Here is a 27,808-nt window from a genome sequence, read left to right as displayed (position 1 = left end):
TCATCTGTGGCCTGCTGAAAAGACGGAATATCAATAGGCCCAATAGAGCCTTCTAGCTCAGCCCGATCCGTGGCACGTGCAGATCAAGACCCAACATGGTCATGCACGTCCACATTCGAAGAACTTAAATTCCCGCCCGAAGATGACGGCGCTGATCAGCCGTGGCGAGCAGATCTTGTACCGTACCAAAAGATATGGATGGCCTCGTCGACGCCACCAGAGGTTAGCCGTCAGTGGTGGGTGAATGACCACCCTCTCATGCCTAGGAATCGAATAACCCGCATCTTCAGTAGTTTGAATGGAATTCTTGGTGGCCGGATAACGATAACCACGACAAGCTGGGTAGGTTTGAAATATTGCAAATGAAAGTTTCTTGCCAAGCGAGCGAGAAGATTTAACCGAGGACTTTGGTGGCTTAGAATGCATGGCTAACACACCAAGAGCAGCACGTCGCTTTACAGGACTAACAATGAACCACTCAGCATCACACTCTAATTTCCAGATCTTAAACTCACAGCCCCAATTTGGGCCACCGTTACCCCAAAGATGAAACCAACATTTGAAATGCTCACAAGCAAAAGATCTAAGACTGAGAATAATCATGGCTACTGCCTTGCAAGAAACTTGAAAACCAAATACCTTATGCTTGATCAAGAAAACCATGAACTCAATAGCTGAGCCACCAAGCCGCCACGGAATCTTCATTAAGGCAAAAATCATGACGCCCAAAAGAGACCACCATGGTAAAAAAAATCCATATCTTCAATGGGATGCACCAAGAAGCCAGTAGATTGAAAAACCTTATCTGCAAAAACCAAACCCTTGGAGAAGTCCAAGCCAATGGTGGATCCATCGGTGGAACCCATTGGAGATGGGTATGGCCGTGTAGATCCCGAGACGCCGGTGAGATCTATTGGAGAGAAACTAGAATTTGGTGGCTAGTGGAGGAGATTGCCGGAGGTGGAGGAGATCGCCGGTGGGGGTGGGGGTGGGAGCCATCCTTTTCAGGCTGCCTCACCTTGACAACACTAGTGGGGGTATCATTCTGTAACCTTGGTAGGATTTCTGGATCGATTACCTTCTGAGAAATTGCATTGAGCAATGCACATAGATTCACAATGGCTAATCGAACATTTTCTGGTAGAAGCCCCCTCAATGCAAGCAGAAGCAATTGCATCATAATCCCGTGGCAGTCATGAGACTTTAGGTTTTGGAATTTTTTCTCTGCCATATTTATTATTCCTTTCATATTCGACGAGAAGCTAGACGGGACCTTGATACTGAGCAGGCATTCAAAAAATATTTCCTTCTCTACTTTGGTAAGAGCGTAGCTGGCAGGACCTTGATATTGCTTTGGATGCATGCCGCCTTTTTCTCTCATACGTTGCTGGTCCTCCCTGCCTCTAGTGTATCTTTGGTCTTCCCATACACAACCAAGAAGCCTAGTAGGTTCATGCAAAGATTCTTAGCCATGTGCATCACGTTGATTGCAGAGCGGACCTCTAGGACTTTCCAATAGGGTAGCTCCCAAAATATAGGTTTCTTATTCCACATGGGTGCGTCATGACCCACAAGTATAGGGGATTAATTGTAGCTTTTTCGATAAGTAAGAGCGTCGATCCCAACGAGGAGCAGAAGGAAATGACAAGTGGTTTTTAGCAAGGTAATGTCTGCAAGTGCTGAAATTGTAAGTAGCGGAGTAGTTTGATAGCAAGATAATTTGTAATGAGCAAGTAACGATAGTAGTAACAAAAGTGCAGCAAGGTTGCCCAATCCTTTTGAGGCAAAGGATAGGCCAAAACGGTCTCTTATGATAAGCAAAGCGTTCTTGAGGGTACACGGGAATTTCATCTAGTCACTTTCATCATGTTGTTTCTATTTGTGTTCGCTACTTTGATAATTTGATATGTGGGTGGACCGGTGCTTAGGTGTTGTTCTTACTTGAACAAACCTTCTACTTATGATTGACCCTCCCGCAAGCATCCGCAACTACGAGAAAAGTATTAAGAATAAATTCTAACCATAGCATTAAACATTGGGATCCAATCGGCCCCTTACGGAATAGCGCATAAACTGGGGTTTAAGCTTCTGTCACTCTCGCAGCCCATCATCTACTTGCTACTCCACAATGCATTCCCTTAGGCCCAAATATAGTTAAGTTTCATGTAGTCGACGTTCAAATGACACCACTAAGGGAATCACAACATACATACTATCAAAATATCGAACACATATCAAGTTCACAAGATTACTTGCAACATGATTTCTCCCATGACCTCAAGAACAAAAGTAACTACTCACAAAAGATAATCATGCTCAAGATTAGAGGGGTATTAAATAGCATAATGGATCTGAACATATAATCTTCCACCAAATAAACCATATAGTAATCAACTAGCTACAAGATGTAATCAACACTACTAGTCACACACAAGCACCAATCTATAGTTCCGGTAACAAGATTGAACACAAGAGATGAACTAGGGTTTGAAATGAGATGGTGCTGTTGAAGATGTTGATGGAGATGGCCCTCCCCAAGATGGGAGAGTTGTTGCTGATGATGACGACGATGATTTCCCCCTCCGGGAGGGAGGTTCCCCCGACGGAATCGCTCCGCCGGAGGGCAAAAGGGCTCCTGCCCAAGTTCCGCCTCGAGACGGCGGCGCTCCGTCCTGAATGTCCTCTCCTTATTTTTTCTAGGTCAACATGACTTATATACCAAAAGATGGGCACCGGAGGTGGTCCTGGGTGAGCACAACCAACCAGGGCGCGCCTGGGCTCCCTGGCGCGCCCAGGTGGGTTGTGTCGACCTGGTGGGCCCCCTCTGGTAGTTATTTGCTCCAATAATTCTTAAATATTCCATAAAAAATCTCCGTGAAGTTTCAGCTTGTTTGGAGTTGTGCAGAATAGGTGGCCTGACATAGCTTTTCCAGGTCCAGATTTCCAGCTGCCGGAATTCTCCCTCTTGGTGTATACCTTGCAAATTATGGGAGAAAAGACATTAGAATTACTCCAAAAAGCATTATTATGGATAAAAAATTATAAATAACAGTAATAAAACATGATGCAAAATGGACGTATCAACTCCCCCAAGCTTAGACCTCATTTGTCCTCAAGCGAAAACCGAAATCGAAAAACATGTCCACATGGTTTGAGAGAGAGGTGTCGATAAAAACAAAATACGGACATAGAAGCATCATGTTGATTATTATAACATCAACAAGTTTAAACATAGGACTTTTATAATAGAACTTTTATCATATACTTCTCATGATAAGTAACAGCTCATCACACAAACGAAGTACAAAGAAAAAACTCTATTAGAAACCAACAAACTATGTTCTCAATCAACTTTGCAACTACAATTCATCATCTTTTCAGGAAGGGTCACATGTCGGAGCCTTTAGGCAAGTCCACATACTCAACCATCATATAGTCTTCTATAATTGCTAACACTCATCGTGTACACATGAGCAAAACGTTTCAACCGGACACATAGAAAGATAGGGGCTCATAGTTTCGCCTCCCAACGTAATCACCTCGAGGGTGATGTCAACAATACTAACTTATGCTATCTATATTGAACTGGACATATGTGCCTAGATCTTTCCTCACCACATGATGCTTGCCAATGGAGAAAAATAAAAGGGAATAGAAGAAAAACTTTGACTCTTTGCATAAAAGTAAATACATAAAAAGTAAAAGATAGGCCCTTCGCAGAGGGAAGCAGAGGTTGCCATGCGCTTATTTGTTTGTCTGCTCAATCCCTTAGTGCAAAAGAATGTCACATTGTATTGCCCCTTAACATGACAACCTTTATTATGCAGTCTTTTGCTTTTATTCTTTGTCATCCAAGTTCGTACAACGCTCAATTTTCTCTTACACTAAATGATCTCACATTTTTAGAAGCAATTTTTATTGCATTTTCGCACCGATGACAACTTATTTGAGGGATCTTTCTCAATCCCTAGGTAGGTATGGTGGACACTTGAAAATAAGATTTGGGTTTAAGGGTTTTTGGATGCATAAGTAGTATCTCTACTTAGTGCGGAATTTTTGGCTAGCAAAGATAGGGGCAAGCACCACATGTTGAAGGATCGATGACAATATGACTTCTATGTTAATATAAAGAAACATAAACCATTAGGTTGTCTTCCTTGTCCAATGTCAACAATTTTGGCATATAATATTTTGATGAGGGCTCACAATCACAAAAGATTTCTAGGATAGTATATTTATATGTGAATCTTCTCTTCCCTTATTAATTCTTTCATGAGTTGCATCCTTGACTAATGCTATGTTTGTCAATCTCTAATAAAATTTCCTACTTATACTTTTCCTTATGTGGTGCCATCACCTACCATAGGATTAGTATATGATCTTATTGATTTATTTCCTTTCTTTTATTTATTTCTTTTCTTCATTTGCAACATGAAAGTAGAAAAAGAAAAAACTCAAATTAAGCTTTATTATATAACTTGCACATGATTACAAGGATCGATCACTAAGCAAACTCTCAAAGAGGAAAGGATCGAACTAAACTTTTATTCATCTAAAGCAAAAAGATCGAACTAAGATAAGTAAAAGCAAAAAGATAGTGGGATGATACAATACCGGGGCACCTCCCCCAAGCTTGGCGGAAGCCAAGGGGAGTGCCCATACCCGATACTCAGTTCTCCTTTGGTGGTGAAGATGGTGGTGGTGATGAAGAAGAGATCTTGTCCTCAGATTTCCATGGCAGTGGTCCACCATCATAAGAGGAGGTGTGAGTCTCACGGGTCCTGCAACTAGCAGCCAAACTCATACCTTTAAACCTCGCCTCATACTCAAAGACTTGGTTTTGGAGGTCACAGATCTGACTTTGGAGGAAGTTGATTTGCTCGTTGATGGTGAAGATGATGTCCTTCATGGGCTTGCCATCCACCTTGAGATCACGGGAAAGGTCCGTGATCATGAGGTGATTGGCATTGAGCCCACGCTCCACCATCCCCTTGCACCCGAAGACTTCCTGCTCCATGGCTTCAAGCCTGGACTCCATGGTTCCCGTGCCCTTGGGACCTTGCTCATCGCGGATGTACAACACCACCTCATGCATCTGGATTGTTTGAGGGTGATGTCTACTACACAACCTTCTTCTTGTAGACGTTGTTGGGCCTCCAAGTGCAGAGGTTTGTAGGACAGTAGCAAATTTCCCTCAAGTGGATGACCTAAGGTTTATCAATCCGTGGGAGGTGTAGGATGAAGATGGTCTCTCTCAAACAACCCTGCAACCAAATAACAAAGAGTCTCTTGTGCCCCCAACACACCCAATACAATGGTAAATTGTATAGGTGCACTAGTTCGGCGAAGAGATGGTGATACAAGTGCAATATGGATAGTAGATATAGGTTTTTGTAATCTGAAATTATAAAAACAGCAAGGTAACAAGCGATAAAAGTGAGCACAAACGGTATTGCAATGCTTTGAAACAAGGCCTAGGGTTCATACTTTCACTAGTGCAAGTTCTCTCAACAATAATAACATAATTGGATCATATAACTATCCCTCAGCATGCAACAAAGAGTCACTCCAAAGTCACTAATAGCGGAGAACAAACGAAGAGATTATTATAGGGTACAAAACCACCTCAAAGTTATCCTTTCTAATCGATCTATTCAAGAGTCCATAGTAAAATAACACAAAGTTATTCTTTCCATTCGATCTATCCTAGAGTTCATACTAGAATAACACCTTAAGACACAAATCAACAAAAACCCTAATGTCACCTAGATACTCCAATGTCACCTCAAGTATCCGTGGGTATGATTATACGATATGCATCACACAATCTCATTCATCTATTCAACCAACACAAAGAAATTCAAAGAGTGCCCCAAAGTTTCTACCGGAGAGTCAAGACGAAAACGTGTGCCAACCCCTATGCATAAGTTCACAAGGTCACTGAACCCGCAAGTTGATCACCAAAACATAGATCAAGTAGATCACATGAATATCCCATTGTCACCACAGATAAGCCCATGCAAGACATACATCAAGTGTTCTCAAATCCTTAAAGACTCAATCCGATAAGATAACTTCAAAAGGAAAACTCAATCCATTACAAGAGAGTAGAGGCCGAGAAACATCATAAGATCCAACTATAATAGCAAAGCTCGCGATACATCAAAATTGTGCCAAATCAAGAACACGAGAGAGAGAGAGATCAAACACATAGCTACTGGTACATACCCTCAGCCCCGAGGATGAACTACTCCTCCTCGTCATGGAGAGCGCTGGGGTGATGAATATGGCCACCGGTGAGGGATCCCCCCTCCGGCAGGGTGCCGGAACAGTGTCCCGATTGTTTTTTGGTGGCTACAGAGGCTTGCGGCGGCGGAACTCCCAATCTAGGTTATGTTCTGGGGGTTTCTATATATACAAGAGGTTTTGGCGTCGGGAACAAGTCAGGGGGGTCTCCGAGGCGGCCACGAGGTAGGGGGGCGCGCCCAGGGGGGTAGGGCGCGCCCCCCACCCTCGTGGGTGCCTCGGGACTCTTCTGGCCCATCTCCGATGCTCCGTGGGCTTCTTCTGGTCCAAAAATAATCTCCGTCAATTTTCAGGTCAATTGGACTCCGTTTGGTTTTCCTTTTCTGTAAAACTCAAAAACAAGGAAAAACAGAAACTGGCACTGGGCTCTAGGTTAATAGGTTAGTCCCGAAAGTCATATAAAATAACATATAAATGCATATAAAACATCCTAGATGGATAATATAATAGCATGGAACAATCAAAAATTATAGATACGTGGGAGACGTATCAGCATCCCCAAGCTTAATTCCTGCTCGTCCTCGAGTAGGTAAATGATAAAAACAGAATTTTTGATGTGGAATGCTACCTAACATATTTATCAATGTAGTTTTCTTTATTGTGGCATGAATGTTCAGATCCGAAAGATCCAAGACAAAAGTTTAATATTGACATAAAAACAATAATACTTCAAGCATACTAACCAAGCAATTATGTCTTCTCAAAATAACATAGACAAAGAAAGCTCATCCCTACAAAATCATATAGTTTGGCCATGCTTCATTTTCATCACACAAAAGGTTCCCATCATGCACAACCCCGATGACAAGCCAAGTGTCACAGCCCCAGATCAGCCCTTGTTTGACTTTTGCTTGTTCCTCATGTCATCATGTTTAATTTTCAAAGAAACTTGAAATGGGGATGTTGAAACCCTAGCACCAAATGCATTCAACTAGGTTCAAGTAAACAACATTTTCAATGAACCCAAATGCCCTTTAGAAAAGTTCATGATTTTTGTTAAAGGTGAAAACCTCTGCCAAAAATGATGCACCTATTTCTAGGCCATCCTGGATTTTTGAATTAAATCTTATTGTATTTGACTTTTGGGCATCTAAATGCTATAAATAATTTAAATGTTCAAATAATGCTGGAACTATTTTTGGGCCACTGAAATAATTCAGCAAGTGTCCATGAATATTTTCAGGATTTTAGGAAATGCCTTGGTATTTTTCCTAAACTCAAAACAGAGGCAAATAATTAGAAAACAAAAACAAATTAGAAAAACAGAAAGCAGAGAGAGAAGATACCTACCTGGCACCCACCAAAGCCACCTGGCCGGCCCAGCTGGCGGCCCAGCCCACCAGGCGCTCTCCTGTCGCCTTCCTCCTCGCGCCAGTAGGCGAGGGCGCATGCCCGACGCGCGCAGCTACACGCCGCGGCCACCTCCTCCCTCCCTGCCTGCCTGGCTCCGCCTCGACGCGTCTGGACGATGCCACGCGACCCCCAGAGCCGTCCGGCTCTCCCTCTCTCTCCCCCGAACGCTCTCCCCCTCCTCTGTTCTTCCCGCCCGAACGCCTCCGTCGCCGCCGCTCACGACCACCGCCATCCCGGCGACGCCCTGAGATGCCCAAGAGCTCCGCCTAGTATCCCTCTTCCTCCTCGTCGAGCTGTGCAACACCGGACGCCCCCGAGTGCCTCCACGTCGTCGTCTTCGACCTCCCAACGCCGGAGATCCCTCTCGCCGCCCCGCTCGCTCCGGTGCTTCCCCGAGCACGCCGAGGCCACCTCTGCACTCACTGTGAGCCCCTGAACCATTTCCCCCTACTCCCGTGCTCGATTTTGAGCTCTAGCTAGACTAGCCACCATGCCCGAAGCTCGCCGCCGCATGAGCTCGTGGCCGCCGTGGCTCCGGCGACCAAATGGCCCCGCGCGTGCGTCCGTTGCACTCGCGACGTCCCGTAGAGCAACGCTAGCGCGATAGCCAGTTGTTTGCAAGCCGCAGCGCTAACCCCGCACCCACCCGAACTCCGGCAGCCGCAAAAGTGCCCGTCGTTGTCAACTCCGTCCACCCAGACCCTCCCGCTTGCACTACTAGCTGCGCACGAGCCTCAGCTGCGCGTAGCACCAATCCGCTGTCCAAATGGTCGCTGGTGGACGATTTCCGACGTGCTCCGCCGCGTCTGGACTCGCCGGCGTCGGGTCGCCGGCGTGTTTGACCCGTTCGACCTAGGGTTTGACCCCGTCTGACCAGAGGTTTGACCTCTCTCTCTCACTTACATGCGGGCCCCGCCCGACTAACTAAGCTAGTTAGGGCTAATCCTATTTAGGTTAGTTAGGTTAGCCGCTGACTAGTGGGCCCTGGCCCCTGTTAATTAGCTAAGTGTTAAATTAACTTAAGTTTAAACACATAGCCACTGACGTGTGGGTCCATGGACTAATTAGCTTAGATTAACTTTTAGTTAGTGCTAATTAACCCTCTTAGTTGACTGAGTCACTGACCAGTGGACCCCACTGGTCAGGTTTGACATGACCAGGTTAGTTGACCTGCTGACGTCACACTGACGTCAGGCTGACGCAGTAAAGCATTATCTGGATTTAAGTTTATTCAGGAAATTCCAGAAAATAGTATAAACTTCTAAAAATCATATAAAATCAACTGTAGCTCAGAATGAAAAAATTTATATATGAAAAATTATCAGAAAAATGCAATCTATCCATCTGTATCATTTCCATGCATGTCAAACTAAGTTATACCTGCTGTATAGGTGAAAACATGATAATGCACTATTTGAATTCATAGTTTGAATTTGAATTTGAACCTTGAGTTCAAATCAACCCAAACCTTTCTGTTGCTAGTTGCATTAGGCCAAATCATGTCATATTGCCATGTGATAATCATGCATCATAATTGCTGCATTGCATTGATTGTGTTCTTCCTTGCTTGCCGGTGATTGTCCCCTCTCGATAGCCGTGATTCCGACGACGTGATCGATGACACCGATGGAGAACTATAATATCTTCAGAAGTGCCAGGCAAGCAAAACCCCCTTGTCCATTCCGATACAAACCCACTCTCTCGCTCCTGCTCTCTTTTACTGCATTAGGACAACAACGATTCATCTGTTACTTGTTGCGATAGTTGAACCCCCTTATCCTCTGCATGACTTGTCATTGCCATAGTAAATAGATGAAACCCACTAGCATGAGTAGGAGTTGTTTGAGCCCTGATGTGCCTACTCATTCATGATTGTTTGTCATGCCTGCTATGCTTAGAGTTGTGTCAGGTCTGATTCATCGGGGATGAGTTGGAATGGTGATGAACATGTCCTACTGTGTGTGAGCTAAGTGTGTGAACACGATTTGATAAAGGTAGCGGTGAGAGGCCATGTAGGAGTACATGGTGGGTTGTCTCATTGAAGCCGTCCTCAGGAACTGAGTTCTGTGTTTGTGATCCATGATACAGTTACTACCACGCATTGGGCCCGAAACCAATGGACCCTCTCGGCTTCTTAATCACCCTTGTCCTCTGTCCAGGAGTTGCAAGTAGTTTCTGGTGTTTGTAGTATGCTGGAGGCCGTGGACAGCGCTGACCGAGGGGTGGGCTGTGATGCGGTAGGCACGTGGCACGGTGTACCGGGCGCCCGTTTGGTGTCTCGGGAACCCTGCACACATCGTTCGGGGCCGTATGTGGAAACCTCGGCCGGACTCCCTGCGGATGGAACCTGAATAGGCGATAAACCTGGACTAGAGACTTGAGTGCTTAGGTAGGCTGTGGCCGACTCCCTCGCCAGGCTTCCGCTTGAAGGTTGCCGAGGTACACGACGTGTACATGGTGGTAAGTGGCGAGAGCGTGTGTGACGAAGTACACCCCTGCAGGGTTAATATGATCTATTCGAATAGCCGTGTCCGCGGTAAAGGACTTCTGGGTTGCCTATAACAGTTCATAGACAAGTGAAAGTGGATACTCTAAAATGCGCAAGATAAGCGTGAGTGCTATGGATGGCCTTCTCGTAGGGAGACGGGGGCGAATCCATAGTGGTGTATTGATATGGTGAATATGTGGACTCGTGTGCGCCACCTCAAAAGAGTTGCTTGCAGTCGTAGTTCAGGTTAGCCACTGAGTCAAAGCTGGCTTGCTGCAGTTAAACTCCACCACCCCCTTTGTTGATACCGATGCATATGTAGATAGTTCTGATGTAAGTCTTGCTGGGTACAGTTGTACTCACATTTGCTTATTTTATGTTTTGCAGAGAGACATCGGTCTCGCTAGTAGTTCTGTGTGGACTTCAACGTTTATCTTGATACCTCAGCTACGATCTTGTGCCCTCGGCAGGATCTGGTAGATAGTCAGGCTTCTCAGCCTTTTTCATTTGTAGATGTCTGTACTCAGACATGTTAAGCTTCCGCATGTGCTTTGACTTGTATGCTCTAAATGTTGGGTCATGAGACCCATGTTTGTAATATCTGGCTCTTCGGGGCCTAATGAATAAATACTCTGAGTCGTAGAGTCTTGTTGTGATGCCATGTTGTATTTGCACGTATTGAGCATATTGTGTGTATGATTGAAATGCTTGGTATGTGTGGGATCCGACAACCTAGTTGTTTATCCTTGGTAGCCTCTCTTATGGGGAAATGTAGTCTTGTGCTTCCATGAGCCATAGTAGTCCGCTACAGCCCGGTTCACCGGAGTCCTGCTAGCCCAGCACTACTGCTCCGGACCACTTGACTGGCCGGCATGTGATTCACTTCGTTCCTGTGTCTGTCCCTTCGGGGAAATGTCACGCGGTGACATCCAGAGTCCTGCCTAGCCTGCTACAGCCCGGGTTCCCGGAGTCCTGTTAGCCCAGTGCTACAGCCCGGATTCACATGCTGCTGACCGACATGCTCGATGTTGATTCATGTATGCCTGTCCCCGTAAGTTAGTGCCACTTTGGGTTCACGACTAGTCATGTCGGCCCGGGTTCTTTGTCATATGGATGCTAGCGACATTATCATATACGTGAGCCAAAAGGCGCAAACGGTCCCGGGCCATGGTAAGGCGACACCCGTGGGAATACCGTGCGTGAGGCCGCAAAGTGATATGAGGTGTTACAGGCTAGATCGGTGTGACTTGGAATCGGGGTCCCGACACCAAGCAATTGTTTCATACTTTAGCATTCTCAAACTTTTTCAACTTTCACGCAATATATGATCGCGAGCCATGGACATAGCACTATAGGTGGAACAGAGTATGATGATGGAGGTTGTAAGGAGAAGACAAAAGGTAGAAAGTCTTGCATCAACGTGGCTAATCAACGGGCTATGGAGATGCCCATCAATTGATGTCAATGCGAGGAGTAGTGATTGCCATGCAACGGATGCACTAGAGCTATAAATGTATGAAAGCTCAACAAAGAAACTAAGTGGGTGTGCATCCAACTTGCTTTCTCATGAAGACCTAGGGCATTTGAGGAAGCCCATTGTTGGAATATACAAGGCAAGTTCTATAATGAAAAATTCCCACTAGTGTATGAAAGTGACAAAATAAGAGACTCTTTATCATGAAGATCATGGTGCTACTTTGAAGCACAAGTGTGGAAAAAAGGATAGTAGCATTGTCCCTTCTCTTTTTTTTGGGGGGGGGGGCTTTCCTTTTTTTATTTGGCCTTTCTATCTTTTTTTAATTTGTCCTTTCTTTTTTTGTCCTTTCTTTTTTTCACATGGGACAATGCTCTAATAATGATGATCATCACACTTCTATTTATTTACAACTCAATGATTACAACTCGACACTAGAACAAAATATGACTTTGTATGAATGCCTCCGGTGGTGTACCGGGATGGGCAATGAATCAACAGTGACATGTATGAAAAATTATGAATGGTAGCCTTGCCACAAATATGAAGTCAACTACATGATCATGCAAGGCAATATGACAATGATGAAGCATGTCATAATAAACGGAACGGTGGAAAGTTGCATGGCAATATATCTCGGAATGGCTATGGAAATGCCATAATAGGTAGGTATGGTGGCTGTTTTGAGGAAGATATAAGGAGGTTTATGTGTGATAGAGCATATCATATCACGGGGCTTGGATGCACCGGCGAAGTTTGCACCAACTCTCAAGGTGAGAAAGGGCAATGCACGGTAGCGAAGAGGCTAGCAATGATGGAAGGTGAGAGTGCGTATAATCCATGGACTCAACATTAGTCATAAAGAACTGACATACTCATTGCAAAAATCTACAAGTCATCAAAACCAAGCACTACGCGCATGCTCCTAGGGGGATAGATTGGTAGGAAAATACCATCGCTCGTCCCCGACGGCCACTCATTAGGAAAGCAATCAAAGAACACCTCATGCTTCAAATTTGTCACACAACGGTTACCATACGTGCATGCTACGGGACTTGCAAACCTCAACACAAGTATTTCTCAATTTCACAATTACTCAACTATCACGACTCTAATATCACCATCTTTATATCTCAAAACAATTATCAAGTCTCAAAATTCTCATAGTTTTTAATGCACTCTATATGAAAGTTTTTATTATACCCATCTTGGATGCCCATCATATTAGGACTAATTTTATAACCAAAGCAAATTACCATACTGTTCTAGAAGACTGTCAAAATAATATAAGTGAAGCATGAGAGATGAACAATTTCTTCAAAATAAAACTACCGCCATGCTCTAAGAAGATATAAGTGAAGCACTAGAGCAAATGACAAACTACTCCAAAAGATATAAGTGAAGATCAATGAGTAGTTGAATAATTATGTAACTATGTGAAGACTCTCTAACATTTAAGAATTTTAGATCTTGGTATTTTATTCAAACAACAATCAAAATAAAATAAAATGACGGTCCAAGCAAAACACATATCATGAGGTGAATAAAAATATAGCTCCAAGTAAAGTTACCGATGGATGAAGACGAAAGAGGGGATGCCATCCGGGGCATCCCCAAGCTTAGGCTCTTGGTTGTCCTTGAATATTACCTTGGGGTGCCTTGGGCATCCCCAAGCTTAGGCTCTTTCCACTCCTTATTCCATAGTCCATCGAATCTTTACCGAAAACTTGAAAACTTCACAACACAAAACATAACAGAAAACTCGTAAGCTCCGTTAGTATAAGAAAATAAATCACCACTTAGGTACTGTTGTGAACTCATTATAAATTCATATTGGTGTAATATCTACTGTATACCAACTTCTCTATGGTTCATACCCTCCGATACTACTCATAGATTCATCAAAATAAGCAAACAACAAATAGAAAACAGAATCTGTCAAAAACAGAATAGTCTGTAGTAATCTGTATCATTCGAATACTTATGTAACTCCAAAAATTCTGAAATAAATTGGTGGACCTGAGGAATTTGGCTATTAATCATCTGCAAAAATAATCAACCTAAAATCACTTTCCAGTAAAAAATGGCAACTAATCTCATGAGCGCAAAACTTTCTGTTTTTTACAGCAAGATCGCAAAGACTTCACCCAAGTCTTCCTAAAGGTTCTACTTGGCACAAACACTAATTAAAACAATAAAACCACATCTAAACAGAGGCTAGATGAATTCTTTATTACTACATAGGATCAAAAGTCAAAGAACAAAAATAAAATTGGGTTGCCTCCCAACAAGCGCTAACGTTTAACACCCCTAGCTAGGCATGGTGATTTCAATGATGCTCACATAAAAGATAAGAATTGAAACATAAACAGAGCATCATGAAAAATATGACTAGCACATTTAAGTCTAACCCACTTCCTATGCATAGGGATTTTGTGAGCAAACAACTTATGGGAACAATAATCAACTGGCATAGGAAGGAAAAACAAGCATAACTTCAAAACTTTAAGCACATAGAGAGGAAACTTGATATTATTGCAATTCCTACAAGCATATATTCATCCCGCATAATAATTTTCAGTAGCATCATGAATGAATTCAACAATATAACCATCACATAAAACATTATTCTCATGATGCACAAGCATATAAATTTTACTACTCTCCACATAAGCAAAATTCTTCTCATTCGGGATAGTGGGAGCAAACTCAACAAAATAACTATCATGTGAGGCATAATCCAATTGAAAATTAAAATCAAGATGACAAGTTTCATGGTAATCATTAATATTTATAGCATGCATGTCATCACACTAATGATCGTAGATAGCAACTTTGTTCTTATAATCAATTGGAAACTCTTCGGAAATAGTGGAATCATAACTAAATAAAGTCATGACCTCTCCAAACCCACTTTCATAATTATCACAATAAGATTCAACATCCTCCAAAATAGTGGGATCATTACTTACTAAAGTTGACACTCTTCCAAACCCACTTTCAACAATATAATCGTCATAAATAGGAGGCATGCTATCATCATAATAAATTTGCTCATCAAAACTTGGGGGACAAAACATATCATCTTCATCAAACATAGCATCACCAAGCTTGTGGATTTGCATATCATTAGCATCATGGGTATTCAAAGAATTCATACTAACAACATTGCAATCATGCTCATCATTCACATATTTTATGCCAAGCATTCTATGTAATTCTTCTTCTAGTACTTGGGCACAATTTTCCTTTCCATCATTTTCACAAAAGACATTGAAAAGATGAAGCATATGAGGCACCATCAATTCTATTTTTTGTAGTTTAATTTTATAAACTAAACTAGTGATAAAACAAGAAACTAAAGATTCAATTGCAAGATCTAAAGATATACCTTCAAGAACTCACCTCCCCGGCAACGGCGCCAGAAATTGCTTGATGTCTACTACACAACCTTCTTCTTGTAGACGTTGTTGGGCCTCCAGGTGCAGAGATTTGTAGGATAGTAGCAAATTTCCCTCAAGTGGATGACCTAAGGTTTATCAATCCGTGGGAGGCGTAGGATGAAGATGGTCTCTCTCAAACAACCTTGCAACCAAATAACAAATAGTCTCTTGTGTCCCCAACACAACCAATACAATGGTAAATTGTATAGGTGCACTAGTTTGGCGAAGAGATGGTGATACAAGTGCAATATGGATGGTAGATATAGGTTTTTGTAATCTGAAATTATAAAAACAGCAAGGTAACAAGCGATAAAATTGAGCACAAACGGTATTGTAATGCTTTGAAACAAGGCCTAGGGTTCATACTTTCACTAGTGCAAGTTCTCTCAACAATAATAACATAATTGGATCATATAACTATCCCTCAACATGCAACAAAGAGTCACTCCAAAGTCACTAATAGCGGAGAACAAACGAAGAGATTATTGTAGGGTACAAAACCACCTCAAAGTTATCCTTTCTGATTGATCTATTCAAGAGTCCATCGTAAAATAACACGAAGCTATTCTTTCCGTTCGATCTATCCAACAGTTGTACTAGAATAACACCTTAAGACACAAATCAACCAAAACTCTAATGTCACCTAGATACTCCAATGTCACCTCAAGTATCCGTGGGTATGATTATACGATATGCATCACACAATCATAGATTCATCTATTCAACCAACACAAAGAACTTCAAAGAGTGCCCCAAAGATTGTACTGGAGAGTCAAGACGAAAACATGTGCCAACCCCTATGCATAAGTTCACAAGGTCACTGAACCCGCAAGTTGATCACCAAAACATAGATCAAGTAGATCACATGAATATCCCATTGTCACCACAGATAAGCACATGCAAGACATACATCAAGTGTTCTCAAATCCTTAAAGACACAATCCGATAAGATAACTTCAAAGGGAAACCTTAATCCGTTACAAGAGAGTAGAGGCGGAGAAACATCATAAGATCCAATTGTAATAGCAAAGCTCGCGATACATCAAGATCGTGCCAAATCAAGAACACGAGAGAGAGAGAGAGAGATCAAACACATAGCTACTGGTACATACCCACAGCCCCGAGGGTGAACTACTCCCTCCTCGTCATGGAGAGCGCCGGGGTGATGAAGATGGCCACCGGTGAGGGATCCCCCCTCCGGCAGGGTGCCGGAACAGGGCCCCGATTGGTTTTTGGTGGCTACAGAGGCTTGCGGTGGCAGAACTCCTGATCTAGGTTATGTTCTGGGGGTTTCTGTATATATAAGAGGTTTTGGCGTCGGGAACAAGTCAGGGGGGGTCTCCGAGGCGGCCACGAGGTAGGGGGCGTGCCCAGGGGGTAGGGCGCGCCCCCACCCTCATGGGTGTCCCGGGACTCTTCTGGCCCATCTCCGATGCTCCGTGGGCTTCTTCTGGTCCAAAAATAATCTCCGTAAATTTTCAGGTCAATTGGACTCCGCTTGGTTTTCCTTTTCTGTAAAACTCAAAAACAAGGAAAAATCAGAAACTGGCACTGGGCTCTAGGTTAATAGGTTAGTCCCAAAAATCATATAAAATAGCATATAAATGCATATAAAACATCCTGCATGGAATAATCAAAAATTATAGATACGTTGGAGACGTATCAGAGGGTGCTGCACCACCTCCCGCAGATATGGGTGCATGACGTTCTTGAAGAACTTATCGTTGGAGGAGCTTGAAGAGGCCATGGTAGATGGGATCTGAGAGAAAACAGCAAGGAAAAAGAGAACATATGATTTCCTCGCGATACGGTGATTAATATGTTCGGGAATATATATAGATTTTTTATCTTGGAGGGCAAGCATACGGGAGAAAAACGGAGTACGGAAGGTGTCCTAGGTGGGCACAACCCACCTAGGCGCGCCAGGCTGCCTGGAGCGCCCTGGTGTCTTGTGCCCACCAGGGGACGCTTCCTGGAAGTTTCTTTATTTCCAAAATTCTTAAATATTCCAAAACTGATAAAAAATATTTTGCGGATTTTCGGAGTCCGTTTACTTACCGTATCATGTACCTCCTTATTTTCATGATTCTAGAGTGTTCTGGAAGGACTCTTTTATGTGTTCTTCCGGTGTCAAAGTTTGGATAATATTACTTTCAACATTAATGGGCATACCTGAGATATAATGCTTTATTCGTTGTCCATTGACAACCTTTGGGTTATATAATGCTCCAGACCGATAAACCTCCTCGATAACATAGGGGCCTTCCCATTTTGAGAGGAGTTTTCCTGCAAAGAATCTGAAACGAGATTTGTACAAAAGAACATATTCTCTGACTTTAAACTCACACTTTTGGATTCTTTTGTCATGCCATCTTTTAACCTTTTCTTTGAATAATTTTGCATTTTCATAAGCTTGGGTTCTCCATTCATCTAATGAGCTTATATCAAATAACCTCTTTTCACCAGCAAGTTTGAAATCATAATTGAGTTCTTTAACTGCCCAATATGCTTTATGTTCTAACCCAAGAGGCAAATGACAAGCTTTTCCATAAACCATTTTATAAGGAGACATACCCATAGGACTTTTATATGTTGTTCTATAAGCCCAAAGTGCATCATCCAATTTCTTAGACCAATTCTTCCTGGACCTATTGACAGTCTTTCACAAAATTAATTTTATTTCTTTATTGCTAAGCTCAACTTGACCACTAGACTGAGGATGATAGGGTGATGCAATACTATGGTTAACATCATACTTGGCAAGCATTTTATGAAAAGCACCATGAATAAAGTGTGAACCACCATCAGTCATTAAATATCTAGGGACTCCAAACCTTGGGAAAATAACTTCCTTAAGCATTTGATAGAGGTGTTGTGATCAGCACTACTAGTTGGAATAGCTTCTACCCATTTAGTAACATAATCGACAGCAACCAAAATATGTGTATACCCATTAGAGGAAGGAAAAGGTCCCATGTAATCAAATCCCCAAACATCAAATGGTTCAACAGCAAGAATAATTCATAGGCATTTCTTGACGCTAACCGATATTACCTATTCTTTGGCATTCATCACAAGATGAGACAAACTTACGGGCATCCTTTAAGAGAGTAGGCCTATAAAATCCAGACTGCAATACTTTATGAGCTGTTCTATCTCCAGCATGATGCCCTCCACAAGCTTCGGAGTGACATTTCCGTCGGATTTGTCCCTGTTCATGCTCAGGTACACAACATTTAATAATACCATCTACTCCTTCCTTATAAAGATGTGGGTCATCCCAAAAGTAATGTCTGAAATCGTAGAAGAATTTTTTCTTTTGTTGGTATGTAAAGCTAGGTGGTAAATATTTAGCAACAATGTAATTAGCATAGTCAGCATACCAAGGTGTACTATGAGAAACATTTATTGCAGCTAACTACTCATCAGGAAAACTATCATCAATAGGAAGTGGGTCATCAAAGCACGTTTTCAAGCCTAGGCAAATTATCAGCTACGGGGTTCTCAGCTCCTTTTCTATCAATGATATGTAAATCAATTTCTTGTAGCAAAAGAACCCAACGAAGTCTAGGTTTAGCATCTTTATTTTCCATAAGATATTCAATAGCAGCATGGTCTGTGTGAACAGTTACTTTGGAATCAACAATATAAGGTCTAAATTTATCACAAGCAAACACCATTGCTATGAATTCTTTTTCAGTAGTAGCATAATTTCTTTGAGCACTGTCTAGAGTTTTACTAGCATAATGAATAACATTCAATTTTTTATCAACTCTTTGTCCTAGAACAGCACTAACAGCATAATCACTAGCATCACACATAATTTCAAAAGGCAAGTTCCAATCAGGTGGTTGATAACCCACAATTATAGGGGATCATCTGTAGCCTTCTTCTATAAATAAGAGTGTCGAACCCAACGAGGAGCTAAAGGTAGAACAAATATTCCCTCAAGTTCTATCGACCACCGATACAACTCTACGCACACTTAACGTTTGCTTTACCGAAAACAAGTATGAAATTATTTTGTAGGTGTGATGCTAGAACTACTTTGCAAGAATAAAACTAGAAGTACTTTGCAAGATAATAATAGCTAGGTGTTTAGTAAAAGGGTTTGTGTCAAAAAAAAGTTATCTGTCCGTAGGCAATCGATAACAAGTACCGGTAATCATTCTTGTAATTTTATATGAGGGAGAGGCATGAGCTAACATACTTTCTCTACTTGGATCATATGCACTTATGATGGAACTCTAGCAAGCATCCACAACTACTAAAGATCATTAAGGTTGTGAAACCCAACCATAGAATTAAGTATCAAGTCCTCTTTATTCCCATACGTCATACCCCACCTACTCGGGTTTAAGTTTCTGTCACTCTCGCAACCCACCATAAGCGAACCATGAACATATTCCAACACCTTACAGCGAGGGGCCCCTCACATTTGCGCGAGAACGGAGGGCACCGTAGGACACACTACTAGAAAAAGGCTTACTAGTGGCGCACCAGTTTTGCCTACTAATGGCGCACTACTGGTGCGCCACTAGCATCACGCCACTAGTATTTTTTACTAATGGCGCACCGCTGGTGCGCCATTAGTATCTGGTACTCTAATGGCGCACCGGGCAGTGCGCCATTAGTATAGGCCACGGTGCGTCATTAGTATGCCTCCCAGGGGGCCATATATACCCATGTGCTTTGCCATACTAATGGCGCACTGCAGTGTGATGCGCCATTAGTATCCTTCGGCATACTAATGGCGCACTGCTGGGTGATGCGCCATTAGTACCCTCTGGCATACTAATGGCGCACTGCTCTGGGATGCGCCATTAGTATCCTTTGGCATACTAATGGCGCACGTTGGCGTGATGCGCCATTAGTATGTATATTAGGGATTATTATTTTTTCTTTTCTGATTTTTGCACAGATTACAAAATATATTATTGGACAGAAAATAAGCAGCAGGACACAGCAACAGCAGATTCATCGAATACAATAGAAGATTAGTCTCCGAATACAATTCATCATATTAGTCTCCGAATTCAAAAGACCGAACGAAGATAGAACATTACAAGTCTCGAGACCGCGAGTAGCGAGTTTGTCTTCACATTACAAGTCGATATCGATCATCTAAACTACCATCACATAGAAGAGAGATGCGGTCATCACGATGAGCATCATCGCGATGAAACTGGTCTTCATCCGGTTCCTCCAACGCTCCCTCCTCTCTCCCGCTAGATAGCGCGCGTATCTGGATTCCGCCTCCGCCCTAGTGGTGTACCCTTTGTAACTGTTACCGCTGAAACGGTGAACCTGTCTCCGACACTCCTCCCAGTCGTCATAGACTCCAGGAACCTTACCCTTGTACACGACATACGACGGCATCTCTATGCACTAGCCAAACAACAGACAATACATAAGCAATATATAAGTATGCAACAAAAGGATCGGAAGAGAAAATCAAGACATTAATAGCACGATTCATGGTCCTACTAACAAATAGCATCGATTACATCTAAGTTGAACGACTGTCCAAACCAAAGAGACATACAAGTTCACTACAGTTTAATTACAACATGAGCTAATGAATGTTTCAGAACTACACATAGCATCACAACTTTCGACTCGACTCATGGGATCGGAGCGTGGATGAAGCCGCCGTCTGTCGTGATGGTCATGAAGTCGCGGGCGTTGCCAGCCTGCATTTGTAGCGTTGTGTCTATCTCGCTGTTGGACGGTTGAAATTTGAAGTAGAACTGCCCCGAGGTACGAAGGACATCTTGATGGATGATTTCTGCAAACTCCGACTGGATGCGAAAGAATTCTTGTCGGATGTCCGCGTCCTGGATTGCCCCCAAGCTTGCGGCCCAATCTTTGAGATTATTTGGTAGCAGAAGGTGATTATGGTCCCGCACGATCGCCCGCATGTGATGGAGGGCGTAGTAGGCATCCTTCTGACCGCCAGGCGGGTGCTTGACGCATGGGAACGTTGTATTGTGGGTGAACACGTGCCTGCCGTACCTACGAACTGGCCTCTTAAAGGTGCCTCCAGATGCGGCGTAGCCGGGGAGAGCATCATCAAGAACTTTCTTGATATTTGTGTAGTCTATCTTGGAGTCACGGTCCGGGTCGAGATCCGTGGCCATGGAATATTTCGGGCTTAAGAGGATGAGTGTGCAATGTGTGTCACTGCACAGAACACGGAATGTTAGAAAAAAAAGAACGATCAAAATCTAAGAAATCATATGTTATGGGGCGGTTAGGAGATGACTTACTCGGGAAAGTAAGGCACGAGGAAGTTATCCTTATCTGGGTTTGCCAGAATGACGCCTTCAAGGTGTGAACTCGCGACTTGCCGGTCCCCAGCGCTGCCCAAGATCTTGGCACGCATGTAGAAGGGGTCGACTATCACAATGTCTGGGGTCTTGTCTCTAATGATCCGCATCTCCATACTCAGCGAAAACAGCCGAACGAAGGTGTAGTGCAGCGGATGAAGGTTAAGCATAGCAAAGATGTCATCAAATCGCAGGACGATCATACCCCCGACGGCGCTATCCACAAAGCCCTTGCCCTCTGGCACCTTGGCCACGAAAACCGGGTATGCCACATCATTCTCTCTGAGACGCCGCTTCTCCAAAGAAAGAACACTGTCATGCAGACTCCGCATAGCACTGGTTGCAGCATTGAGCATATTTGTCGGTAGCATCGGCCTACCCGCCACATGCACCCTCCTCGAGATATCCTTAGGTGAAGGTGGTCCGTCCTGAGCACGGATCATACTCGGTGCCGGTTGGCTCGCACTGGCGCCCTTGTTAGTCTTTCGTTTCCGTCCCTTCTTCTTGATTTGCTGTAATGGGATCGAGTTCTGCTCACAGACCGCCTTCTTGAGCGTGTTGGGGCTGATAATATTTGGCACCTCAGCTATCTGAGGCTCGGTGAAGGCGGCAGCTGGAGGCGTCTCCTGAGAACTGAACGCCAGACGACGCCTGTTGCAACTGGGTTTCTCCGCCGTAACAGCTAGATCGCGGTCGTCTTTTTGAGGGTTGGGTTCTTGAGAAGGAGGCCCGCAGAACTCGTCACCGTACCCATGTTCGGGAAAGTACTTATCGACGTTGGTAAATGTACCATCGTCGTTGTCGTCGTCGTCCGGATCCTGTGCCATATGCATGTTCGGATCCTGTGCCATAGGGATGTCCGGCAGGTCCGGTAGCGTTGCGGCGTTCTTGCCATGGCTTGGCGCTGGCACGACTGGCGGTTTTGTCTGTGGGGTGGTGTCCCCCGCCCCCAAACGAATCTGGCTCTTCGGCCAAAGCAGGGGCCAGCTTACACAGGCGCTGAGGGTCATCACATCATCTTCGTCGGCCCCAGCGGGTCGAATCGGAGGTAACAACTCGTCGCAGCCTGGCAGTACCCGAACCAGTTCAACCCTATAGAAGGTGGGTGGCATCGGATTACCGTGGAACACGCGGTTTCCCGGTTGAACGATTCTGCCCTTGGCGACATCGACCAACTCGCCGCCCACGAAGTGCAGGAGAGTGCAAGGAACATCGGTGGCGCCCTGCGAAAACATGTAGGGCATCAGGGATGCCCAGTCAAAGGTAAGGAGATGAAGTCATCGGCCGAGAGGCTTAGTTACCGTGATGCCGTCGAGCTCGGCTAATGTCGAGGCACCGCCAACGGCGGGTGTGCGCGTGCAACTGACGGAGGGGCCGCTTGCTGGCGAGGTGCCGGCCGGCGTACACCCAGGTGCATTAAGCTCCAATGCCCGTGTCGGCGCCGGAAACACGAATACCGCCTCCGCCGGAGACACCAATGGCGCCGCCTGCGCGTTGTGCGAGTTGCTGGCCGTGAAGCTGGGAACCGGGGGAGGCCCCTGTTGGCCGCCCGCAATCCACATCATCAGCCCCTGAATCAAGGTAGGCACAATGGCGGTGAGCGTCGTTCCCAGTTGTTGTTGCACTTGCTCTTGGACAATCTCTGGAATCCACGCCACTTGTGCCTTGAGTTCTTGAACCTCGCGCGACTGGCTTTTCGAGCTGGTCTTTTTCTCCTTTCGCCCACCAGCGGTATAGTATGACGACCATTTTGTGGACAAGCCTTTGCCGGCCACACGACCAGCTGACGACGGCTTACTGAGCTTATCCTTGTTTTCATTACGTTCAACGCCCTATTTAAAGGGGTGTCAAAAGGGGAGCTCTGAGATGACCCCGCGCTACTGCTTTCAGCCTCCTGCAGAAGGAATGTGAACCATTTAGAAATTTGGCTTCATTAACTAGAATGCAACCATATATGTAGCTAATTACGCGGGGATGTATTCCTTACCAGAACTTTCTCAAGCGCCTTGGTCTTCGGATCCGTGGTAAGCTCCTTTGTTACCGGGTCCTCCTTGTACCGGGCCCTGACAAAGTTCCTGGTCTGCTTGTCAGGGAATTTCTCGAAGCGGGGCGGTAGGCCTTGCTCGGCACGCTCCGCGTCCTCCTTGTCCCATATAGGCTCCGCCACTCTATAACCGTCGGGACCGAGTTGGTGGACCCCTAAGTTCAACTGCCGCATTTCTTCCCCCCACTGACTTGATTCGGAGGTTGCGCTGCTCTCGCACTTGATCTTGAACTCCTTGTAGTCATCTTCGCTCGTCAAAGGATATTTCGCCTTGATCTTCTCATAACTATCACCTTTTTCAATCATTGCCTTCACCGTGCTTCTCCATGTAGACAGGACCGTGCTCATCCTCGTGAGGGCGGCACTGTTCACTTTATTCCTTGAGAGGCGTGTGTTTGCAAACTCATTGGGGAACTTGTATCGTTCGTGCAGCTTCGTGAAGAGGAGGCAGCGCAAATTCCCTCGGTCCTTATGCCTTAGGTTCTCGGTGTTGATCGAGACGGTGCTCTGGAGAATGCACCCGAGCTGAACCGAGTACCCCTTGACTACATGTTTGGGCGCTGTTGGATGCCCGTCGGAGTTCACTTCAGTAAATTCCTCCTTGACGGTGCCGAGCACGTTCGGGCGCCGGTCCTTCCGTTGCCTCTTCGGTTGGCTGCCATCTGTGCATGCGCCGCCATCATCAGTGGTGGCATCCTCGGCGGCACCATCAGTGGTGTCATCCCCGACGCCACTAGGGGCTGTGTAGTCAGGATCGGTGTCTTCCGCGGCGTCCTCATAGCGGTAAGGTTCTTCCTCCATCTCCTGGGACAGCTCCCAGAATTGCTTGCCGCCCGAACCGCCGGCCTCATCGTTGTGGGCCATGTTTCGCTCTAAATAGGAAAAAAGTTTGGTCAAAAACTTGGTTATTGTCAAGGAACAAGATCTCTAAGTTGACCAAATAACCTAATTCTCGAGGAATGTCGCCAAAAAGATGGTTATTGTCAAGGAACAATTGAGAGATGTTTGTGATATTGCCTAGGTGTTTTGGGATGGAACCTGTTAGTGTGTTGTTGCTAGGTGTTGTGGGATGGAACCAGTAGCTTCCTTGCAACCCACAAAAGAGAAAGGAAAAGGGGTGAAAAGGGGGAGATGGTTAGCTTTGATGAGCAGGCAACATCTTCCTAACCCCCTTCTTCTTGTCTCCTCTCACTATCTCTCTCACACACATGGCAAGCAAGGGTGTCTGAGTGTGTGAAAAAATACTAAACTAATCCAACCACTAAAGCACTAGATCACTACTATTGGTTGATGTCAAGATACATGCTGATTAATTTTTGTTTCGGTTGAGAATCGGGCACCTTCTAGGTCAAGAAAATTGGGCATGACCTTTGCTAATTTTCTTGACCTAGGAGGGCCCCAATCTCAACCAAAACGGAAATTAATCAACATTTCAGGAGAAAGGGGTAACGAAGTGATGGGGCAAATGTGCCGGGCACCACAATGTGATCACAGAAACAAAGCAGCACCACTGGTGTTGGATTCACAGTGTAAATGATGGATCAAAAGGCCACAGACCATATGGTCCTCTGCTTTCATATGGACAAAATAAAAGTTCACATGAATGGCTACTTGACTGAATGGTGCCAGGTAAACAAACTCCCAAAGTCCACTAGCAGATCCAAGATCTAATTCTATTACACACAACATAGCAATTTAAAAGAATTAGAATAAGGATAGTAGGAAATGAAAAAGAATTATGCTCAAAGAACAATGGTAACAGCAAAATATTGAAACCTTTGGTAAGCATTATATTACAAAAAAAAAGATATGTAGTACTACACAATATCCATAACCAGAAAACAAGACATGCATATTCTTAGGCAGAGTAAAATAGTCCTGCATTCTTGGCAGTTGTCTGCTAGTGATGTGCCTCATCATCATATCATAAGTAAAATTCTTATTCTTATTCTTATTTACTCCTTGCATTTTCATTCTTGTTCTTACTGTCAAAATTCAGAGTAAATTCTAGCCTTATTTGTACTGCTTGTGCTTGTAGTAGTAAGATTCAGGAGTAGGAGATCAAAAGTACAGTCCACAGGTTACTCCAAGTTTTTGAATTTTCAGTAAATTTTCTGTAAGAAAAGAACTAAAAGAAAAGAAATCCTAGGGTTAAAAAATCTGGAGCAAGGCCTAGCAGAACCACAAAATGTTCATCTACTCCTAGGATGTCCTGTTCATAATTCTAGTTCATGTCCTAGGATGTGCTATTCATAATTGTTAATCCAACAACAGCAGATACACAAGCACTGGATTTTACAAATGTCCAAACAGTGTCATATCTGAAATGTCACATTTTCAGTAGCAGAGATTCAGAGTCATTAGTTTTGAGTGTACATCGTGAAAAACCTAGAGGACGCCGGCGGGGAGAGAAACCTAGGGGAAGGAGGGGAGGAGAGAGGAGGAATCACCTAGAGGACGCCGGCGTCGAGGAGGCTGCGGGCAGCGATCCGGAGGAAGGGGCCCGTGATGTCGTCAGCGTCCTTGGCCGCCTTCTTGACCTTCCGAGCAGAAGAAGGCACGGGTGGTGAGAGGAGGAGGAGGAGAAGCTAGGGGGATGGTGGAAGGGAGGGAGGGGACGTACGTGCTGGGGCGGGGGTGGAGTCCGGCGGGGGTCGGGGCGGCGGCGTCGAGGCAGCGCAAGACCACAGCGGCGGACGACGTGCAGGCACGGCGGACGGAGGGGGCGGAGCAAGGGGGCGGCGGCGTACGGTTGGGGTCGAGGAGTGGGGGATCTGGTGAGCGAGGGAGGGAGGGAGGCGACAGTGCGAGGGGAACAAGCGATTCTAATGGTGCACCTCCCCCTGGTGCGCCATAAGTACGTCGATTCTAATGGCGCACCTCCCCCTGGTGCGCCATTAGAATTTTGTTTTACTTACTGGCCCGACTGGTCAGGTTATATTCCACCTAACCCTATCTCCATCAGAACACGCCCACTAACCCGACTGGTCAGCACGCAGCACACACACTAGGAGGTCCTGGGTTCGAATCCCAGGCTCCCCAATTTTTGTTTTTATGCATTTAAAATGTTGTTTGATATTTATTTGTGTTTAAATATGTTCAAACTTGTTTAAATCATAACAGTAATATTTTTTATAAAAAGAGTAATGATTTTTTTAAAAATATCATCAAATTTGTTATTTGAAAATATAATCAAATTTGTTTTTTTTTTGCAAATTTAGTTGCATTCATTTGTGACGGTGGAGCGAGCCGGGGAGGGTGCGGGGGAGAGGGTGCAGGGGGTCGTCAGCGACGGCTGGTGGAGCGGGGGAGGGTGCGGTGGGTCGTCGGCGGCGGCGGAGTGGGGGAGGGTGCGGGGGGTCGGCGGCGGCGGTCGGTGGAGCGGGGGAGATGGTGCCCATGAAATACAATCGAGAAATGAAGGCTACAATTTAAATACAATCGATCTTAGCTAGCTATCTGTTCACAATCTTCTTGCCCTTATTTTTCGTAAATGGAGTTCTTCTCTTGAACGGACGTCCTTTAGGTAGGCTGGTCCTGCTTCTTCTTGTGGTGTATGCTAATACTTCATCGTCGTCGTCATGTTCCATCTTCGGGTCGCCGTACTTGTCGAAGTCTTGCTCATTGGCGACTCCATCCATTCCGATGATCTTCCTTTTGCCTCTCCTCACGACAACACGACTGGGCTTTGATGGGTCGGTAATGAAGAAGCATTGGTCCACTTGGGAAGCCAGTACCCATGGCTCATTTTTCGCGGTGACATTCGCACCTGCGGTCTTGGATTTGGCTTCAGGTATAACCATGGTGGTGAAATACCGGTCTTCTTTTATGACGCTCTTGGCCCATCTGACACGGAACATCGGGACCTTCTCTCCAGCGTAGCTCAGCTCCCAGATCTCCTCGATCCTTCCGTAGTATCTATCCTTGTCGTTACCGGTGTACGATTCCATCGTTACCCCGGAGTTCTGATAACCATCGCTCTTCATGTCCTTGTCCTCGGTGTAGAATGTGTAGCCGTTGATATCGTACGCCTCATACGTCATCAGGTTGTGCTCGGCGCCCTGTGACAAGGCGAATATGAGTTGTTCTTCCGCGGAAGAATCCTCATGTAAAGGGTACGGCAGAAGCTTCTGCTTGAACCAACGCGTGAAACATGAGTTGTGCTCTTTGATTATATCTCCGTCTGTCCTCTGTTGGCCTCGGTCATTGTACGTCTTCTCAATAAACGTTTTGTGCTCTACCACCCAAGGATCGACCACGTCTATGTGTTGTAGCGCGACTAGGTTTGCTCTTTCAAAGTCGGCGAGTCGACCATCGAAGTCGACATGCATTTCGCGGCGACCCTCACGGTGACCCCATCCAGCGAGCCTG

At 44.8% G+C, this 27,808-nt stretch overlaps 1 pseudogene; it reads right to left on the bottom strand.

The window, feature by feature from the left end:
• LOC141042996 (uncharacterized) overlaps positions 1–27,808 on the bottom strand; it is a 245,315-nt pseudogene that overhangs the window by 57,714 nt on the left and 159,793 nt on the right.

This window comes from Aegilops tauschii, chromosome 3 (assembly GCF_002575655.3).
Source record: "Aegilops tauschii subsp. strangulata cultivar AL8/78 chromosome 3, Aet v6.0, whole genome shotgun sequence".
In the NCBI taxonomy this organism is placed as follows: domain Eukaryota; kingdom Viridiplantae; phylum Streptophyta; class Magnoliopsida; order Poales; family Poaceae; genus Aegilops; species Aegilops tauschii.
This window is presented reverse-complemented; position numbering and strand designations above follow the sequence as displayed.